Source organism: Ovis canadensis, chromosome X, assembly GCF_042477335.2.
Source record: "Ovis canadensis isolate MfBH-ARS-UI-01 breed Bighorn chromosome X, ARS-UI_OviCan_v2, whole genome shotgun sequence".
NCBI lineage: Eukaryota > Metazoa > Chordata > Mammalia > Artiodactyla > Bovidae > Ovis > Ovis canadensis.
This window is the reverse complement of record NC_091727.1, coordinates 101,538,576-101,555,111: the sequence shown is the minus strand read 5'-3', so window position 1 is coordinate 101,555,111 and position 16,536 is coordinate 101,538,576. Positions and strand designations below refer to the sequence as shown.

Here is a 16,536-nt window from a genome sequence, read left to right as displayed (position 1 = left end):
ATGACAGATACTTGCCTGGATATTGAGGGGGTGATGGGGATATCCCCCGTTCCTGCTCTGGGTGAGGATGTGAGGAGTGGCCCAGCATGGTTCTGAAGAACATGAGAAGTCCTGGGAACAAAAATCTGGAAGCACACAATAAGCTCCTGGTCCGTTTTGTATTAGAATGCAGTCCCTTGATTATTAGGGATTTTTCCCTATGTAACACTCATTACCAGAGTATGAATGGGCAGAATCCAAAAGGTAACTGAATGGCAGAATTGGTTTGTGCTTAAAAAAGAAAAAACTCTACATACATTGCATAACATTTCTAATAGTAAATTTAGAACCCCTTTGTAGAGCAGCTTGCAGACAACATTTTATGGAATAGCCATTCGCTTGGCATAATGGTGCACGAATACACATTCGGAGAATGTTAAGATAACTCTCAATCTGCCTCATGAACCTAGGCAGAGAGGGGAGCATCCAGGATTTGGGCAGGTAGGCAAGTTGGGTGGGTCAAGGCCCACACCTGATCACAGGGCGGGGCGGGGGCGGGGGGATGCCAGGTGGTGGGGGCATGCCAAGCATGCAAAAGGGAAGTAGCAGAAAGATGGCCTAAGCTGGCCGATCCCCCAGGTCATCTGCAGGCCTCGCTAAGCCAGGCGGTGAGGGCTCAGGCTAGAGCCCGGCTCAGGCAGGCAGGGTAGAGGCCTGGCCCCGGGGCCCTTGGAGGGCTCCACTAGGGGCTGCCAATCACTTGGGGCCTCCCTGAGCAGCTGCTGGGTCTCAAGATGTGTCTGCCAGCTAGATTCAAGCACTCCCGGAGGCGGCCAGGGAGGTGGTCCTTCCTCTCCTCCAGGTGGTCCAGACAGGCGTTGACCTGGTCCAACATGCAGTTGATGGCGGCATACGCTGCCTGTCCGGCTATGTCGCCGTCCTGGTCTTCGGCACACATATCCACAGCCCTGTTCCACGTGGCAGCAGACAGGGCGGCCTCGTGCACACGCAGGACTCACGTGATGTTGGAGTGAGGCCGCGAGGGGTGCTCAGTCTGCCTTTTTCTGCTGACCCTCTGTTTTGGTCTCTCCTGCACACTGACACCAAAATGGTAGATTAGAAAAGCAGATTGGATCTTAATGGAGTTTACCACGTCCAACCCAAGTGTCCTTGCTATGGGCCACTTAACTTTTTCTCTTTATCTTTTGCAGTTTATATCATTAACTCTCTTCTCCCATGAGGCCAGAATGTGCGTTCTTCCCTGAGAAGGCCATATTCTTTCACATTCCTGCTCCTGTGCACTTGCTCCTCCTTAATCCTTTAAACTGCCTCCTCTCTTGCCCATGTTCCGCGTCAACTCTCTTGCAACACACATTTCAGCCTGGTGCATCTTTTCTTCACAGACGGGCCTGATACGGTCAACCAAATCTTCAGCACATTTTTGCCAATTCCTCTTATCAGGGCACCACCCGCATTGTGCCTTCTGGTAAAACCAATGAGTGGACAAGGGAGTTTATGACCTTCTCATGGGGAATATCGAATATCACGGGGGCTCTCCTAATGAAAGGTGCTATTTCAGTGTCCCCTTATGTGCTATAGAATCTTCATATGTGTTGCGCTCTATATTGAGCTATATGATACCAGGAGAAAATGAGCAACTAAGCTGATGAATTGGAAACTGGTGGTAAAAGTTTTAAGAACAAGACATATAGATGAAGACATGCGCAAGTTAATAAGTCAACAAAGACATTAGCATAGATGAAGGTAATAATTGCGGAACAAAACAGCCGGCAAACTGGCCAATACGTTGTAAGATGTGGATTAGGCTACATGAAGGTAAGTCGAGAAAAAATCAGAGAAAGTAGATCAGTGTCGGCAGAGCTAGCATGGGAAAGTCTCCGGAAAGGACGTTGTATTTGACAAGAGACACGCACGGTGATAAGGTAACAAACAGTCCTAGTTGTCGTTTCATGAAAGCTTAGTGCGTGTTAAGTCACTGGTCTAAATGCTTTTCATGAACTCACTGAGGGTCATGGCAGCCTGAAGACACAGTTCTTATTAGGATCCTCACTCTACTGATTAGGAAACTGAGGCACAAAACAGTGAAGGATGTTCAGCTGGTAGGAGGAATAATTGTGATAGGAATGCCAAGAGCATACCTCAAGCCCATGGACTGTACACAGTAGGTAAGAAGATATGGTTTTCTTCAGACAGACCATGAATGTGGAGTGAAGTATAACTGAGACAAGAATGAAAGGCAGGACTTTCCTGGTGGTCCAGTGGTTAAAACTCAGTGCTTTCGCTGCTGTGGGCCCAGCATCGGTCCCTGGTCAGAAAACTAAGAACCCATAAACTGTGCGAGACACGAGAAAAATAAAATAAAAAGAACGAATGGTGACCACAGATCGAGGAGACACTGGTGATCGGAAAGATAGGACCTGTGTGGTAGTGGTCATTGTGTGCCAGGGATTGAAAGGGTGCAGCATGTATCCATCTGCTGACGCCAGTCAGAGGGACAAGCCTAGTAACACATGGGAAAGACTCGGCAGATCCTGGGGCAGGATTCACATCAACGGCCCCAGTCCTGCTTGTCTTCCCTCCCCACGTGGATTAATCATCCTTTACTGGTTCCTGGACAAGGCCTGCAACAGCTCTCCTGCCCTCTGGATCTTTGTCAGAGTCTCACCTAACAAGCCCAGTTCTAGAAGAGCTCACCTGTAGGCTTTCTCGGGGCTTGCAAAGGAGCAGCTAACCTACTGGAAAAGAAACCCCTCTGGGCCAATGTCTGGCTGTTTGTTTCTGGTATCTTAGTTTCCTCACTCATAGTTTGGAACTAATTTTCATGTATTTGATTTTGCTGTTTCTTCTGAGTTCTAGTTGAGGACTATGAAGCCAAGTGTAACAGCTGCAGCTGGCTGTGATATTCCAGGTTTATTAGTCAGAGGTATTCATGGAAACAGAACCAATAAGAGGCATTTTACATCTATATCTATCTATCTATCTATATCTATATCTATCTATCTATTTATCTATATGTTGGCTGTTGGTTTAGTCACTAACTCGTGTCTGACTCTTGTGACCCCACAGACTGTAGCCCGCCAGGCTCCTCTGCCTATGGGATTCTCCAGGCAAGGACACTGGAGTGAGTTGCCATTTCCTTCTCCAGGGGATCTTCCTGACCCAGGAATCAGACCTGGGTCTCCTGCATTGCAGGCAGATTCTTTACCAACTGAGCTAAAAGGGAAGCCTATATATATACATATATACATACATATATACATATATACATATACATATGCATATGTATATATATACATATATGTATATATCTTGAGGTTTATCTTGAGTTTAGTTCCCTATTTCTGGAGGCTGAGAAATTCCACAATCTCCTGCCTACAAGGTATAAAGCCAGGAAAGCCAGTGGTATAATTCAGTCCAAGTCTGAAGGCCTGTGAACCAGGGGGGCTGGTGGTGTGAATCCTAGTTGAAGAGAAGGAGAAAACTAGGAGAAATGTTCTATCTCAAGCAGCGAGATAGGGAAAAAAGGGAAGAATTCTTCCTTTCTCTGCTTTGGTTCCATTTGGGCCCTCAACGGATTGGATGATGCCTACCCACATCGGGGAAGGCCTTCTATTTTGCTAAGTCACCGATTCAAATACTCATCTCATCCAGAAACACCCTCACAGATACAACCAGAAATAATGTTTAATTCGGACGCCCCATGACCAGTCAAGTTGGCACCTAAAATCAGCCGTCACAGTGGGCAGGGCAGCATCATGGACTGCTGCATAACACGGCACACCACGAAGCCTCAAGTGAGCTTTCCCATGGGAGGGACAGTGCTAGCATTAGATCATCTTTCCTAGGAGCACTGTGCACTGTGACCATGCAGTCCAGCTAAGGGACCCCGTGGCTATGTGGTCCACACACCATGTAGAGGGTAGATGAGTTAAACACTCGAGGTAGTCAGGCCTAGGGGAACTGTGCCCTCTTGTTTGTACAGTTCACAAGTTGCGAGCAGGTGCAGAAACCTCGCAGCAAGGGGCCTCCTGGAAGGAAGTGGGCTTCCAGTCTCACCTTGGATAACTGTGAAGCTTAGGGACATTTGCAGCAGAGATATGAACTCCTCATATCTTTCTTCCTCTAGCAATAGGAGGAATAACTCTTGTGGTTGGGGTGGGAACATGAATTCAGGAAAAGAGTTAGGGAAGTGATCTATGCCTGGGCCTTGTAGGAAGGACAAGATTTTCACAGATAGAAAAGCAGGAAAGGATATGAGATTCCTGAAAAGGGTCGTACCAATCCTAGCAAGCTTCTAAGAGTTAGCCTGTTGTCAGTGTTCCCTGGTCTTCCCCAAATGTCTGCAACCTGAACTCACTTGCAAAATATCCAGGTGCCAACCTTGGGTCCCTCACACCATGCACAGCCCAGTACTATCTGACCCCAGAGCTCAGAGACAAGTCCTCTGCATCTCTGCTCTGATACATCTCCATGTCCGTATCTAATATGAAGAACTCACATTTTGCCTGGAAGGAGTAAAACTTGGAAGGCTTCCTGGAGGGGGAGGTAATTGATCTAGGCCCGGGTAAATTGAATGTGCATGCTTTCCAAAGTCTAAGATGACAAGAAACAAAGCACAAGGTATGTGCAGAGGCCTAAGAAGTCGAGCTAGGCCTTGAGGGATGGACACGGCTATAGAAAGACGTAGGAATACGACCAGAGATTTCCTGACGTCAGCTTGGGCCTTGGGAAATGGCCAGTTTCCCGCCAGTAGACCTGCCTGAGAGGAATGGCCGTTCTCCCCGTCAATCATCGCAGGCCCACCAATGACGATGTTGGGAGGCGGGGGCGTGAGAGCGGGAGGAAGCCCTAGCGCGTGCCTAAGCGCGTGCCTAAGCGCGTGCCTGTCTGGATTGTGCTTCCGTAGACCGTTTTCCTCGGTTAGGATTTAACGTGGCGGCTCCCTTTCCGGAGATCGTAAAAGTGTAAGTTTTACTAACCTTACTCGTATTTGGCTGTCTGCGGTGTGAGTTGGAGAGTCGGGTAGATGGCGTGTCCTGATGGACACTTTGACAGACGTGTCTGCGGGCTCCTGGGTGGATGGCGGAGAAGACCTCTCAGGCACTTCCGGGGGGGTTGGTGTGGGGCATTATTGTAACGGCATGCTGAAACTTGAAGAAGATTTTCTTTGTTTAAATGTGGGTCTCGAAGCTTCCATCCCAGTTATGGTCTTAATGCTTTGTAGTGTTTGCGGCTTAAAGTGAGGGAAGGGCGGGTGCGTTTGGCTGGGTGGGTGGGGGCGCCGGACGGTCTGCCTGGTTGACTGGCGGCCGCCATGGAGCTGATTCTGCTTTCTGTTGTAGGGCGTTTGGGGTGGATATATCGCTGCCGGGGATTGGTCCAAATGTTGACCTTGGCCATTTTTGTGACCTCTCTTAACCATTGAGGGTATTTCTGTTATTTTCCACGTGAAACGAGACAGTAAGGCTCTGAGGGATCGCGTGCGGTGTTAGGACAGCTGACGGCCCTTGGCTGCCTTGGTGTTTTGTGGATAAGGGAAAGGGGAAGTTTGCCCCAGCCAGTCATGTTACGAGCTTCCAAGTTACCTAATTTTCCTGCAACTGTGTTCGGCTGTCCATCTGTAAGCAAGTCTCCTTGTAGATCTGTATAATCACTGTTTCCTTCAGGACCTGTGATGGAAAAATCTAGTACTGGCCAGCCTATGGGCCTGTAATGAGAAGAGAGTGGACCCGGAATTAGCTGTCCAGACCTGCCAGATGAGTAAGTGCTACCTTATGCTGTGTGGGGCCACAGATGCTGGGAGGAGGGTAGCATCCATCCCATCAGCTGTACCATTATTTAACATGGTGTTGAAATGTCTTCCCTGAGTCTCTAAGACAGGAACTTCCAACAATGTCAGGATCACTCCCTGAGCGCTGCTCAGACACTAGGTTTATAATCGATGCCTTTAACTAGTCAGTGGCATCTTTTTCCAGTTCACCCTGAGTGCCGTTCTTACAGACAGACTGAATTTATTAGAATGTCACATGTCCAGAAAGCCTGATCTTGCCATCCTCACATCAGAGCTCTGATCTGTCTTTTTATCCTTTTGGAAAACACTTGTAATACCAGGCAGAAGCAGGCTGGACTGGATGGGATTGTGAAAAACAAACTTCAGGAATCCAGAGACTGTGGGAGTGCTGTTTTCTTTCAGGTAGGGGAACATGGATTTGAATGTAATATAAAGCCAGCTCTGTTTAGGAAAGGGGAGAAAGATGAGGCCTGTACACCAAGTGAGCGGCAGAGAATGATAGTCTGCCAGTCTATCCCCTCTGTAAGCGGGTGGGCGTTTACTTTGCAGGGGTTCTGGAGGTGTAGGCTAACAAGTCAAGTAATATGCAGGTCAATACTTGACTAAATATTTACCCTTCCACAGTTTGTCGGGGTTTTTTTTTTTTTTTTGCTTTGCAGATGTTGCTGAGACAATACATCGTGTTTCATTCAAAATAAATTTTAGTGTCTGAGTCTGACCCTTTCTTACTGTCATCTTTGAGCCTCAGTTTCCACATTTGCAAAATGGGAATGACACCTTGCTCTCGGGGATATCTCTTGTGTGGTTTTTGTAAAGTGCTCAGCACGCAGGAGGTATGGAGGGAATTAGTACACCATTTCCAGAAAGTGGGAAGGGAACATTGTGGCTTCGTTTAGCTCGTCTCCCTACCTGTCCAGACCCCCATTTCAACCAAACGTTTGTTTCCTTTCACAGGGCCAGCAGATTTCCTCAGATATTACTGGGCTGCTCTTTGGAAACCAGCCTCATTAATCCTGCTATGATGCCAAGAGGTAGCCCAGCAGCTCACACCTTGCCTTGCCCTGAGCCACTTTCTGTTCTGGCCATCTCTGACGCCTTATGCTGAAGCTGATGTGGCTCAGCACCAAGTTCAGGCACCAAGAAGGTGCTTGTTAACTGGCAGTGTGGGAAAGGTCTCCTCTCTTTCATTGTCTGTATAACGTTACTTCTTTCCTGGGCAGGGGTTAATTTGTTGAAAATGTGCGGAAGAGTTTTCACAGTTGGGGTGGGGGAAACGCGCCAAATAGAAATATGAACTCTTCTAAGGTGCATTCAGAGACACTTCTAACCTCCAGTTTCATAGAAACCTCGGGCTCCTCTGTTGCTTTATTAGCACGGGTTTTATCCGGAAGGAGGCATCACAGAACCTGAATTTCATTCACCGAAGGTTAAAAGGAAATCCACATTTCTTTGTGATTGGAAACTAAAGTGTGTAGTCTTTAGAGGGCATGTTTAAAGGCTCTTTGGTTATCCCTGTAATTGGTGAAATTACTTTAAAGCTGTGAAAGAGGGGGGTGGTGATAGTTTCCTACTCAGTGAAAACCTGAAGCCTGAGATACTTAGAGAAACCTGTCCTAGGCGCATGTGCCTTCACCAAGTGGCATGACGATGATCAAAACTGGCTTATTTCCTAGTCAAAACAGTTGTGAAACTTGAGGATAACCGTGAGGCCTTCTTCCCCTTCCATACACACTTGTTCCCACTGCCCATCAAAGTGAACCTGGCTGACTTCGCTGGAGGCAGGGGTCAAGAACACCTAAATGGATGGTTGAATAGGTAAATCTGCTGTGTATTGGCACTTAAAAATAAGTCACAAGGTTGAGGATTCCAAAAAGGTGACTCTCCAGCTGGTGACAGTCTCACAGATCAGGGCTCTCATGGAAAGAGAAGGTAATCCTCTTCTGAATTTGAGGTGGAATCTGGCTTGCTGGTTCCTTCCCAGGAATTCATTCCTAGGCCAGCCATGTCACTTAGGCTCATGAGACAGCACCTCAGTGAGTGTCTACTCACTCGTGGGAATGTTGATGTTCTGTAAATTCTTGGTGGGAGGTATTCCTTTGGATACATACCACAAGTGGGATTGCTGGACTAGATGGTAGTTCTGTTTTTAATTTTTTGAGGGACGTTCATACTGTTTTCCATAGTAGCTGTACCAATTTAACCTTGAACTAAATGAGTTTCGTGAGCGGTGGTTAGGCCACTCTTGATTGTCGGTTCTTTTCAGGAGAAGTACTGTAGAGATTAGAGGCTCAGAGGGGAACGCACTTCCCTGATCAGGAAAGGTGGAGTGACTGACTACATAAGGACCTTGGTTGGGGTGCCTAAAGCCTAGAGGTGGGGAAGGGGCTGGGAAGAGTGACCCTCTATGGAGCTGCTCTCAGAGCACAAGGAGAAAGCTGGACAGGAGGACATAGGCCCTCAGTGTGAAAGGTGCATCGGGCTTTCTGTGGTCCAAGATGTCTGCTACCTATTTCTCAAGCCCTGGTACTGCCCGGGATCACTGCAGCACGGGGACTGAAGGTAATAGTGCACATCGCTGAGTGTGACATGAGAGTGGATTACTTCCTGGCCAAGGGGAGACTTTGATGATGAAGGCTTTACCCTATGCTACAGCCTTCCTCAGAATTTTGGACTTCGCTGTTAGAGATGTTCTTGTGTTCCTGCTCCCGTCTGTGCACTGCCTTAGGCTGTCGAAAGCGGCTCAGGAAAGGTGACCTTTCCCCCTCCTATACTGTGGCCTAGGGCAGTAATCTGGGGGCGTCTCCTGGGAGGCGCCCACTGATGTTGACTGCACTTGTTTGCGTAGACCGCTCAACTCTTCTGTTGGGACTACCTGTGGCCATGAAGAGGCACGTGAAAGTGAGCTGCTGTTGCTGCTGTGTTCTCCTGATATGGCAGCCAGACACTTCTTCCTTCAACACCCACACAGCTCAGGTGCCTTGCTAAAGTCCTAAGGAAGGCGCATATTGGCAATGGCAGCATGTGGGGCATGGGAAATGTTGAGTCTGGGGCAGAAGTTGGCCGTAGCCCGATGTCAGAATTCTGTGCCATTGTGCAGAGCGAGGGCACATTGGGATTCCCGAGGAGTCCCAAGTCTGTAGGAATGTGGTTGGAACTTTCCACGTTCGCTTTCTGCACTCTCCCACTGAGCACGCTCTGCACGTTGGTTGGAAGAAAGAGGTCCGTTGGGTCTTGTCAATGAACTGTGCATGAATCGGGGGCCATTTGCTTCTTCCGGGGCATATGCCGATGAGCCTGGATGTCCAGGAACCTCCCGAGTCAGGTGCCCCAGCTGGAGGATGAAGCCCTTGTATTCCTCTTGCTGGAGAGGGCTACCCCCAGAGGCTGTACTGTCTCTCCCCACTGTGTATCTGCTGGAAAGGCTTTCTAGCAGAAAGGCTGGCTACTGGTGGCTCCTCTTCCATTTGGGTCTTCCTGGTGGTGGTGGGGGTGACATTACCTCAAGGGGACCTTCCCTGCATCTCGAGGAAGAAGGTGGTGTTGGTAAACAGTGGAGAGACAGTTCTGCATTGTTTGTGGTGGTGTGCTACTGGAGTGGGGGAGGGGAAAGGGGAGCTCAATTTGGGGAGGGAAAAGGTCCCATGGTGTCCCCGTTTCAGGCTTTTGCTTTCTCTTGATGAGGGAAGTTTGGGCCCAGCAGGGCTGTGAGCAGGAGGCTCTGAGAGTATACGGAAAGACTGACAGTGGCGAGGACAAGGGTTTTGGTGTGAAAATTGTGGTGGACATTGTGGGTTCAGGGCTCTTTCTCCTGTCTCCTGGCCCTGTTCCCTCACACTACCATTGGGTGGCCACAACTGTGGTATAGAAGATAGTAAAGCACACGGATATGTGTGAAGTGTGTGGAAGTGGGCCTCTATTCAAGATGAGGCATTAATATTCGGATCAAGTCTTCACATTTCATCTTCCCAGTGAATTGTGGGCCTCTCTCCCAGGAGACCATTTTGCCACCGCTGCTCTTTCTGTGCACCATTTAATGTTGTTTATAATGTTTTATACCGTTGCACAATAACATAACCTGAGGGAGTTCTGAGAAGGAACACCTCTTGCTTCTGAGGATGCTGTAATCCTCCTGAGATGCTACCTGCCCTCACCTTTTCATGATCTTCTCCTGCAGCTCTATTGACTCTGGTGCGTTGCTTTGATAGTCATTTCTTTCTCTGATTGTCCAGAAGGTCTAGCAGTTTCTGGTTTCAACTGCTTAAGTTGTTCCCTCTTTACCTAGTTCTCCCCCTTTGCAAGGATTTTTGCTTCCAGGTCCTTAAAGAAGCGTTCCTGGGTTGTCAGATTGGCAAGAGGCTTATTGAGCTTTCTAAAACGATTTCCACATATTGCAAAGAGACAGAGAAAGAACTGACAAGTTTTCCAAAGTAAACCTTCTAAAGCAAAGGGAGGGGAGAAAGCCTGCTCTCACGTGTCAATGGGGATAGTTAAACCTTTGTTTCTTATGTCACTTTGTATTTGCCCTCCAATATCCTAACATGAGATACCACGTCCCCCCCCCCCCCAGGTATCTGTCCCCCGCAAATTGTGATTGTGACACCCTGGCCAAACTGAGGCCACAGGGAACTTCGTTCAGTGGAACTTGTGCCAAAGGTACTGCAAGGAAAAGGAATAAGTAGGAGCCGTTGTTCACCCTCCAGCTCGCTTATAGTTTACCAATACCTGTGCCCTTATGGCGAGTTCTCTGTGGTCATTTGCAGTAGGCAATATAACCAGAGGCCTTGTTTACAGATGGTTTCAGTTGCTATGCTGATCTCACCAGTCTTGGCAAGTGGAAGATACACTGTTCCACTCTGTCAGAAGGGAACAGAAGATTGTGTAAAATATTTTGAATCTGTAGAATTGTGTTTTTCAATAAAATGTGTATGATGGAAAAGCTCCGACTTGTGAATGTTATTATTTGTGACGACTCCAAGCGTGACCAATGAAGATGTGGCTCTGCGTGTGCATCACATCAGGTACCGAGTGGGACTCTGGGCTCAGTAATCTGGGGTGTTGATGACAGGGGCGTGGGGTGGCAGGGTGAGGGGTCTCCGGGCCGTAATTGAAGTTCTCCCCTTCTTAAGGTAAGAAGGATGGTAGGTAATCTGACATCTTTCTAGGTGAAGTGATCCTTCTGGCCACTTCATGAGGATGACAGATACTTGCCTGGATATTGAGGGGGTGATGGGGATATCCCCCGTTCCTGCTCTGGGTGAGGATGTGAGGAGTGGCCCAGCATGGTTCTGAAGAACATGAGAAGTCCTGGGAACAAAAATCTGGAAGCACACAATAAGCTCCTGGTCCGTTTTGTATTAGAATGCAGTCCCTTGATTATTAGGGATTTTTCCCTATGTAACACTCATTACCAGAGTATGAATGGGCAGAATCCAAAAGGTAACTGAATGGCAGAATTGGTTTGTGCTTAAAAAAGAAAAAACTCTACATACATTGCATAACATTTCTAATAGTAAATTTAGAACCCCTTTGTAGAGCAGCTTGCAGACAACATTTTATGGAATAGCCATTCGCTTGGCATAATGGTGCACGAATACACATTCGGAGAATGTTAAGATAACTCTCAATCTGCCTCATGAACCTAGGCAGAGAGGGGAGCATCCAGGATTTGGGCAGGTAGGCAAGTTGGGTGGGTCAAGGCCCACACCTGATCACAGGGCGGGGCGGGGGCGGGGGGATGCCAGGTGGTGGGGGCATGCCAAGCATGCAAAAGGGAAGTAGCAGAAAGATGGCCTAAGCTGGCCGATCCCCCAGGTCATCTGCAGGCCTCGCTAAGCCAGGCGGTGAGGGCTCAGGCTAGAGCCCGGCTCAGGCAGGCAGGGTAGAGGCCTGGCCCCGGGGCCCTTGGAGGGCTCCACTAGGGGCTGCCAATCACTTGGGGCCTCCCTGAGCAGCTGCTGGGTCTCAAGATGTGTCTGCCAGCTAGATTCAAGCACTCCCGGAGGCGGCCAGGGAGGTGGTCCTTCCTCTCCTCCAGGTGGTCCAGACAGGCGTTGACCTGGTCCAACATGCAGTTGATGGCGGCATACGCTGCCTGTCCGGCTATGTCGCCGTCCTGGTCTTCGGCACACATATCCACAGCCCTGTTCCACGTGGCAGCAGACAGGGCGGCCTCGTGCACACGCAGGACTCACGTGATGTTGGAGTGAGGCCGCGAGGGGTGCTCAGTCTGCCTTTTTCTGCTGACCCTCTGTTTTGGTCTCTCCTGCACACTGACACCAAAATGGTAGATTAGAAAAGCAGATTGGATCTTAATGGAGTTTACCACGTCCAACCCAAGTGTCCTTGCTATGGGCCACTTAACTTTTTCTCTTTATCTTTTGCAGTTTATATCATTAACTCTCTTCTCCCATGAGGCCAGAATGTGCGTTCTTCCCTGAGAAGGCCATATTCTTTCACATTCCTGCTCCTGTGCACTTGCTCCTCCTTAATCCTTTAAACTGCCTCCTCTCTTGCCCATGTTCCGCGTCAACTCTCTTGCAACACACATTTCAGCCTGGTGCATCTTTTCTTCACAGACGGGCCTGATACGGTCAACCAAATCTTCAGCACATTTTTGCCAATTCCTCTTATCAGGGCACCACCCGCATTGTGCCTTCTGGTAAAACCAATGAGTGGACAAGGGAGTTTATGACCTTCTCATGGGGAATATCGAATATCACGGGGGCTCTCCTAATGAAAGGTGCTATTTCAGTGTCCCCTTATGTGCTATAGAATCTTCATATGTGTTGCGCTCTATATTGAGCTATATGATACCAGGAGAAAATGAGCAACTAAGCTGATGAATTGGAAACTGGTGGTAAAAGTTTTAAGAACAAGACATATAGATGAAGACATGCGCAAGTTAATAAGTCAACAAAGACATTAGCATAGATGAAGGTAATAATTGCGGAACAAAACAGCCAGCAAACTGGCCAATACGTTGTAAGATGTGGATTAGGCTACATGAAGGTAAGTCGAGAAAAAATCAGAGAAAGTAGATCAGTGTCGGCAGAGCTAGCATGGGAAAGTCTCCGGAAAGGACGTTGTATTTGACAAGAGACACGCACGGTGATAAGGTAACAAACAGTCCTAGTTGTCGTTTCATGAAAGCTTAGTGCGTGTTAAGTCACTGGTCTAAATGCTTTTCATGAACTCACTGAGGGTCATGGCAGCCTGAAGACACAGTTCTTATTAGGATCCTCACTCTACTGATTAGGAAACTGAGGCACAAAACAGTGAAGGATGTTCAGCTGGTAGGAGGAATAATTGTGATAGGAATGCCAAGAGCATACCTCAAGCCCATGGACTGTACACAGTAGGTAAGAAGATATGGTTTTCTTCAGACAGACCATGAATGTGGAGTGAAGTATAACTGAGACAAGAATGAAAGGCAGGACTTTCCTGGTGGTCCAGTGGTTAAAACTCAGTGCTTTCGCTGCTGTGGGCCCAGCATCGGTCCCTGGTCAGAAAACTAAGAACCCATAAACTGTGCGAGACACGAGAAAAATAAAATAAAAAGAATGAATGGTGACCACAGATCGAGGAGACACTGGTGATCGGAAAGATAGGACCTGTGTGGTAGTGGTCATTGTGTGCCAGGGATTGAAAGGGTGCAGCATGTATCCATCTGCTGACGCCAGTCAGAGGGACAAGCCTAGTAACACATGGGAAAGACTCGGCAGATCCTGGGGCAGGATTCACATCAACGGCCCCAGTCCTGCTTGTCTTCCCTCCCCACGTGGATTAATCATCCTTTACTGGTTCCTGGACAAGGCCTGCAACAGCTCTCCTGCCCTCTGGATCTTTGTCAGAGTCTCACCTAACAAGCCCAGTTCTAGAAGAGCTCACCTGTAGGCTTTCTCGGGGCTTGCAAAGGAGCAGCTAACCTACTGGAAAAGAAACCCCTCTGGGCCAATGTCTGGCTGTTTGTTTCTGGTATCTTAGTTTCCTCACTCATAGTTTGGAACTAATTTTCATGTATTTGATTTTGCTGTTTCTTCTGAGTTCTAGTTGAGGACTATGAAGCCAAGTGTAACAGCTGCAGCTGGCTGTGATATTCCAGGTTTATTAGTCAGAGGTATTCATGGAAACAGAACCAATAAGAGGCATTTTACATCTATATCTATCTATCTATCTATATCTATATCTATCTATCTATTTATCTATATGTTGGCTGTTGGTTTAGTCACTAACTCGTGTCTGACTCTTGTGACCCCACAGACTGTAGCCCGCCAGGCTCCTCTGCCTATGGGATTCTCCAGGCAAGGACACTGGAGTGAGTTGCCATTTCCTTCTCCAGGGGATCTTCCTGACCCAGGAATCAGACCTGGGTCTCCTGCATTGCAGGCAGATTCTTTACCAACTGAGCTAAAAGGGAAGCCTATATATATACATATATACATACATATATACATATATACATATACATATGCATATGTATATATATACATATATGTATATATCTTGAGGTTTATCTTGAGTTTAGTTCCCTATTTCTGGAGGCTGAGAAATTCCACAATCTCCTGCCTACAAGGTATAAAGCCAGGAAAGCCAGTGGTATAATTCAGTCCAAGTCTGAAGGCCTGTGAACCAGGGGGGCTGGTGGTGTGAATCCTAGTTGAAGAGAAGGAGAAAACTAGGAGAAATGTTCTATCTCAAGCAGCGAGATAGGGAAAAAAGGGAAGAATTCTTCCTTTCTCTGCTTTGGTTCCATTTGGGCCCTCAACGGATTGGATGATGCCTACCCACATCGGGGAAGGCCTTCTATTTTGCTAAGTCACCGATTCAAATACTCATCTCATCCAGAAACACCCTCACAGATACAACCAGAAATAATGTTTAATTCGGACGCCCCATGACCAGTCAAGTTGGCACCTAAAATCAGCCGTCACAGTGGGCAGGGCAGCATCATGGACTGCTGCATAACACGGCACACCACGAAGCCTCAAGTGAGCTTTCCCATGGGAGGGACAGTGCTAGCATTAGATCATCTTTCCTAGGAGCACTGTGCACTGTGACCATGCAGTCCAGCTAAGGGACCCCGTGGCTATGTGGTCCACACACCATGTAGAGGGTAGATGAGTTAAACACTCGAGGTAGTCAGGCCTAGGGGAACTGTGCCCTCTTGTTTGTACAGTTCACAAGTTGCGAGCAGGTGCAGAAACCTCGCAGCAAGGGGCCTCCTGGAAGGAAGTGGGCTTCCAGTCTCACCTTGGATAACTGTGAAGCTTAGGGACATTTGCAGCAGAGATATGAACTCCTCATATCTTTCTTCCTCTAGCAATAGGAGGAATAACTCTTGTGGTTGGGGTGGGAACATGAATTCAGGAAAAGAGTTAGGGAAGTGATCTATGCCTGGGCCTTGTAGGAAGGACAAGATTTTCACAGATAGAAAAGCAGGAAAGGATATGAGATTCCTGAAAAGGGTCGTACCAATCCTAGCAAGCTTCTAAGAGTTAGCCTGTTGTCAGTGTTCCCTGGTCTTCCCCAAATGTCTGCAACCTGAACTCACTTGCAAAATATCCAGGTGCCAACCTTGGGTCCCTCACACCGTGCACAGCCCAGTACTATCTGACCCCAGAGCTCAGAGACAAGTCCTCTGCATCTCTGCTCTGATACATCTCCATGTCCGTATCTAATATGAAGAACTCACATTTTGCCTGGAAGGAGTAAAACTTGGAAGGCTTCCTGGAGGGGGAGGTAATTGATCTAGGCCCGGGTAAATTGAATGTGCATGCTTTCCAAAGTCTAAGATGACAAGAAACAAAGCACAAGGTATGTGCAGAGGCCTAAGAAGTCGAGCTAGGCCTTGAGGGATGGACACGGCTATAGAAAGACGTAGGAATACGACCAGAGATTTCCTTTCCTGACGTCAGCTTGGGCCTTGGGAAATGGCCAGTTTCCCGCCAGTAGACCTGCCTGAGAGGAATGGCCGTTCTCCCCGTCAATCATCGCAGGCCCACCAATGACGATGTTGGGAGGCGGGGGCGTGAGAGCGGGAGGAAGCCCTAGCGCGTGCCTAAGCGCGTGCCTGTCTGGATTGTGCTTCCGTAGACCGTTTTCCTCGGTTAGGATTTAACGTGGCGGCTCCCTTTCCGGAGATCGTAAAAGTGTAAGTTTTACTAACCTTACTCGTATTTGGCTGTCTGCGGTGTGAGTTGGAGAGTCGGGTAGATGGCGTGTCCTGATGGACACTTTGACAGACGTGTCTGCGGGCTCCTGGGTGGATGGCGGAGAAGACCTCTCAGGCACTTCCGGGGGGGTTGGTGTGGGGCATTATTGTAACGGCATGCTGAAACTTGAAGAAGATTTTCTTTGTTTAAATGTGGGTCTCGAAGCTTCCATCCCAGTTATGGTCTTAATGCTTTGTAGTGTTTGCGGCTTAAAGTGAGGGAAGGGCGGGTGCGTTTGGCTGGGTGGGTGGGGGCGCCGGACGGTCTGCCTGGTTGACTGGCGGCCGCCATGGAGCTGATTCTGCTTTCTGTTGTAGGGCGTTTGGGGTGGATATATCGCTGCCGGGGATTGGTCCAAATGTTGACCTTGGCCATTTTTGTGACCTCTCTTAACCATTGAGGGTATTTCTGTTATTTTCCACGTGAAACGAGACAGTAAGGCTCTGAGGGATCGCGTGCGGTGTTAGGACAGCTGACGGCCCTTGGCTGCCTTGGTGTTTTGTGGATAAGGGAAAGGGGAAGTTTGCCCCAGCC

At 48.3% G+C, this 16,536-nt stretch overlaps 1 long non-coding RNA gene across 1 annotated transcript; it reads left to right on the top strand.

Moving 5' to 3' along the window:
• Nucleotides 1–5,322: 5,322 nt before the first annotated feature.
• LOC138930018 (uncharacterized) lies at nucleotides 5,323–7,274 on the top strand. Its single transcript, XR_011446076.1, has 3 exons — nucleotides 5,323–5,760; nucleotides 6,112–6,193; nucleotides 6,746–7,274. It is a non-coding gene; the product is annotated as an uncharacterized lncRNA (long non-coding RNA).
• The last annotated feature ends 9,262 nt before the right edge of the window (nucleotides 7,275–16,536 follow it).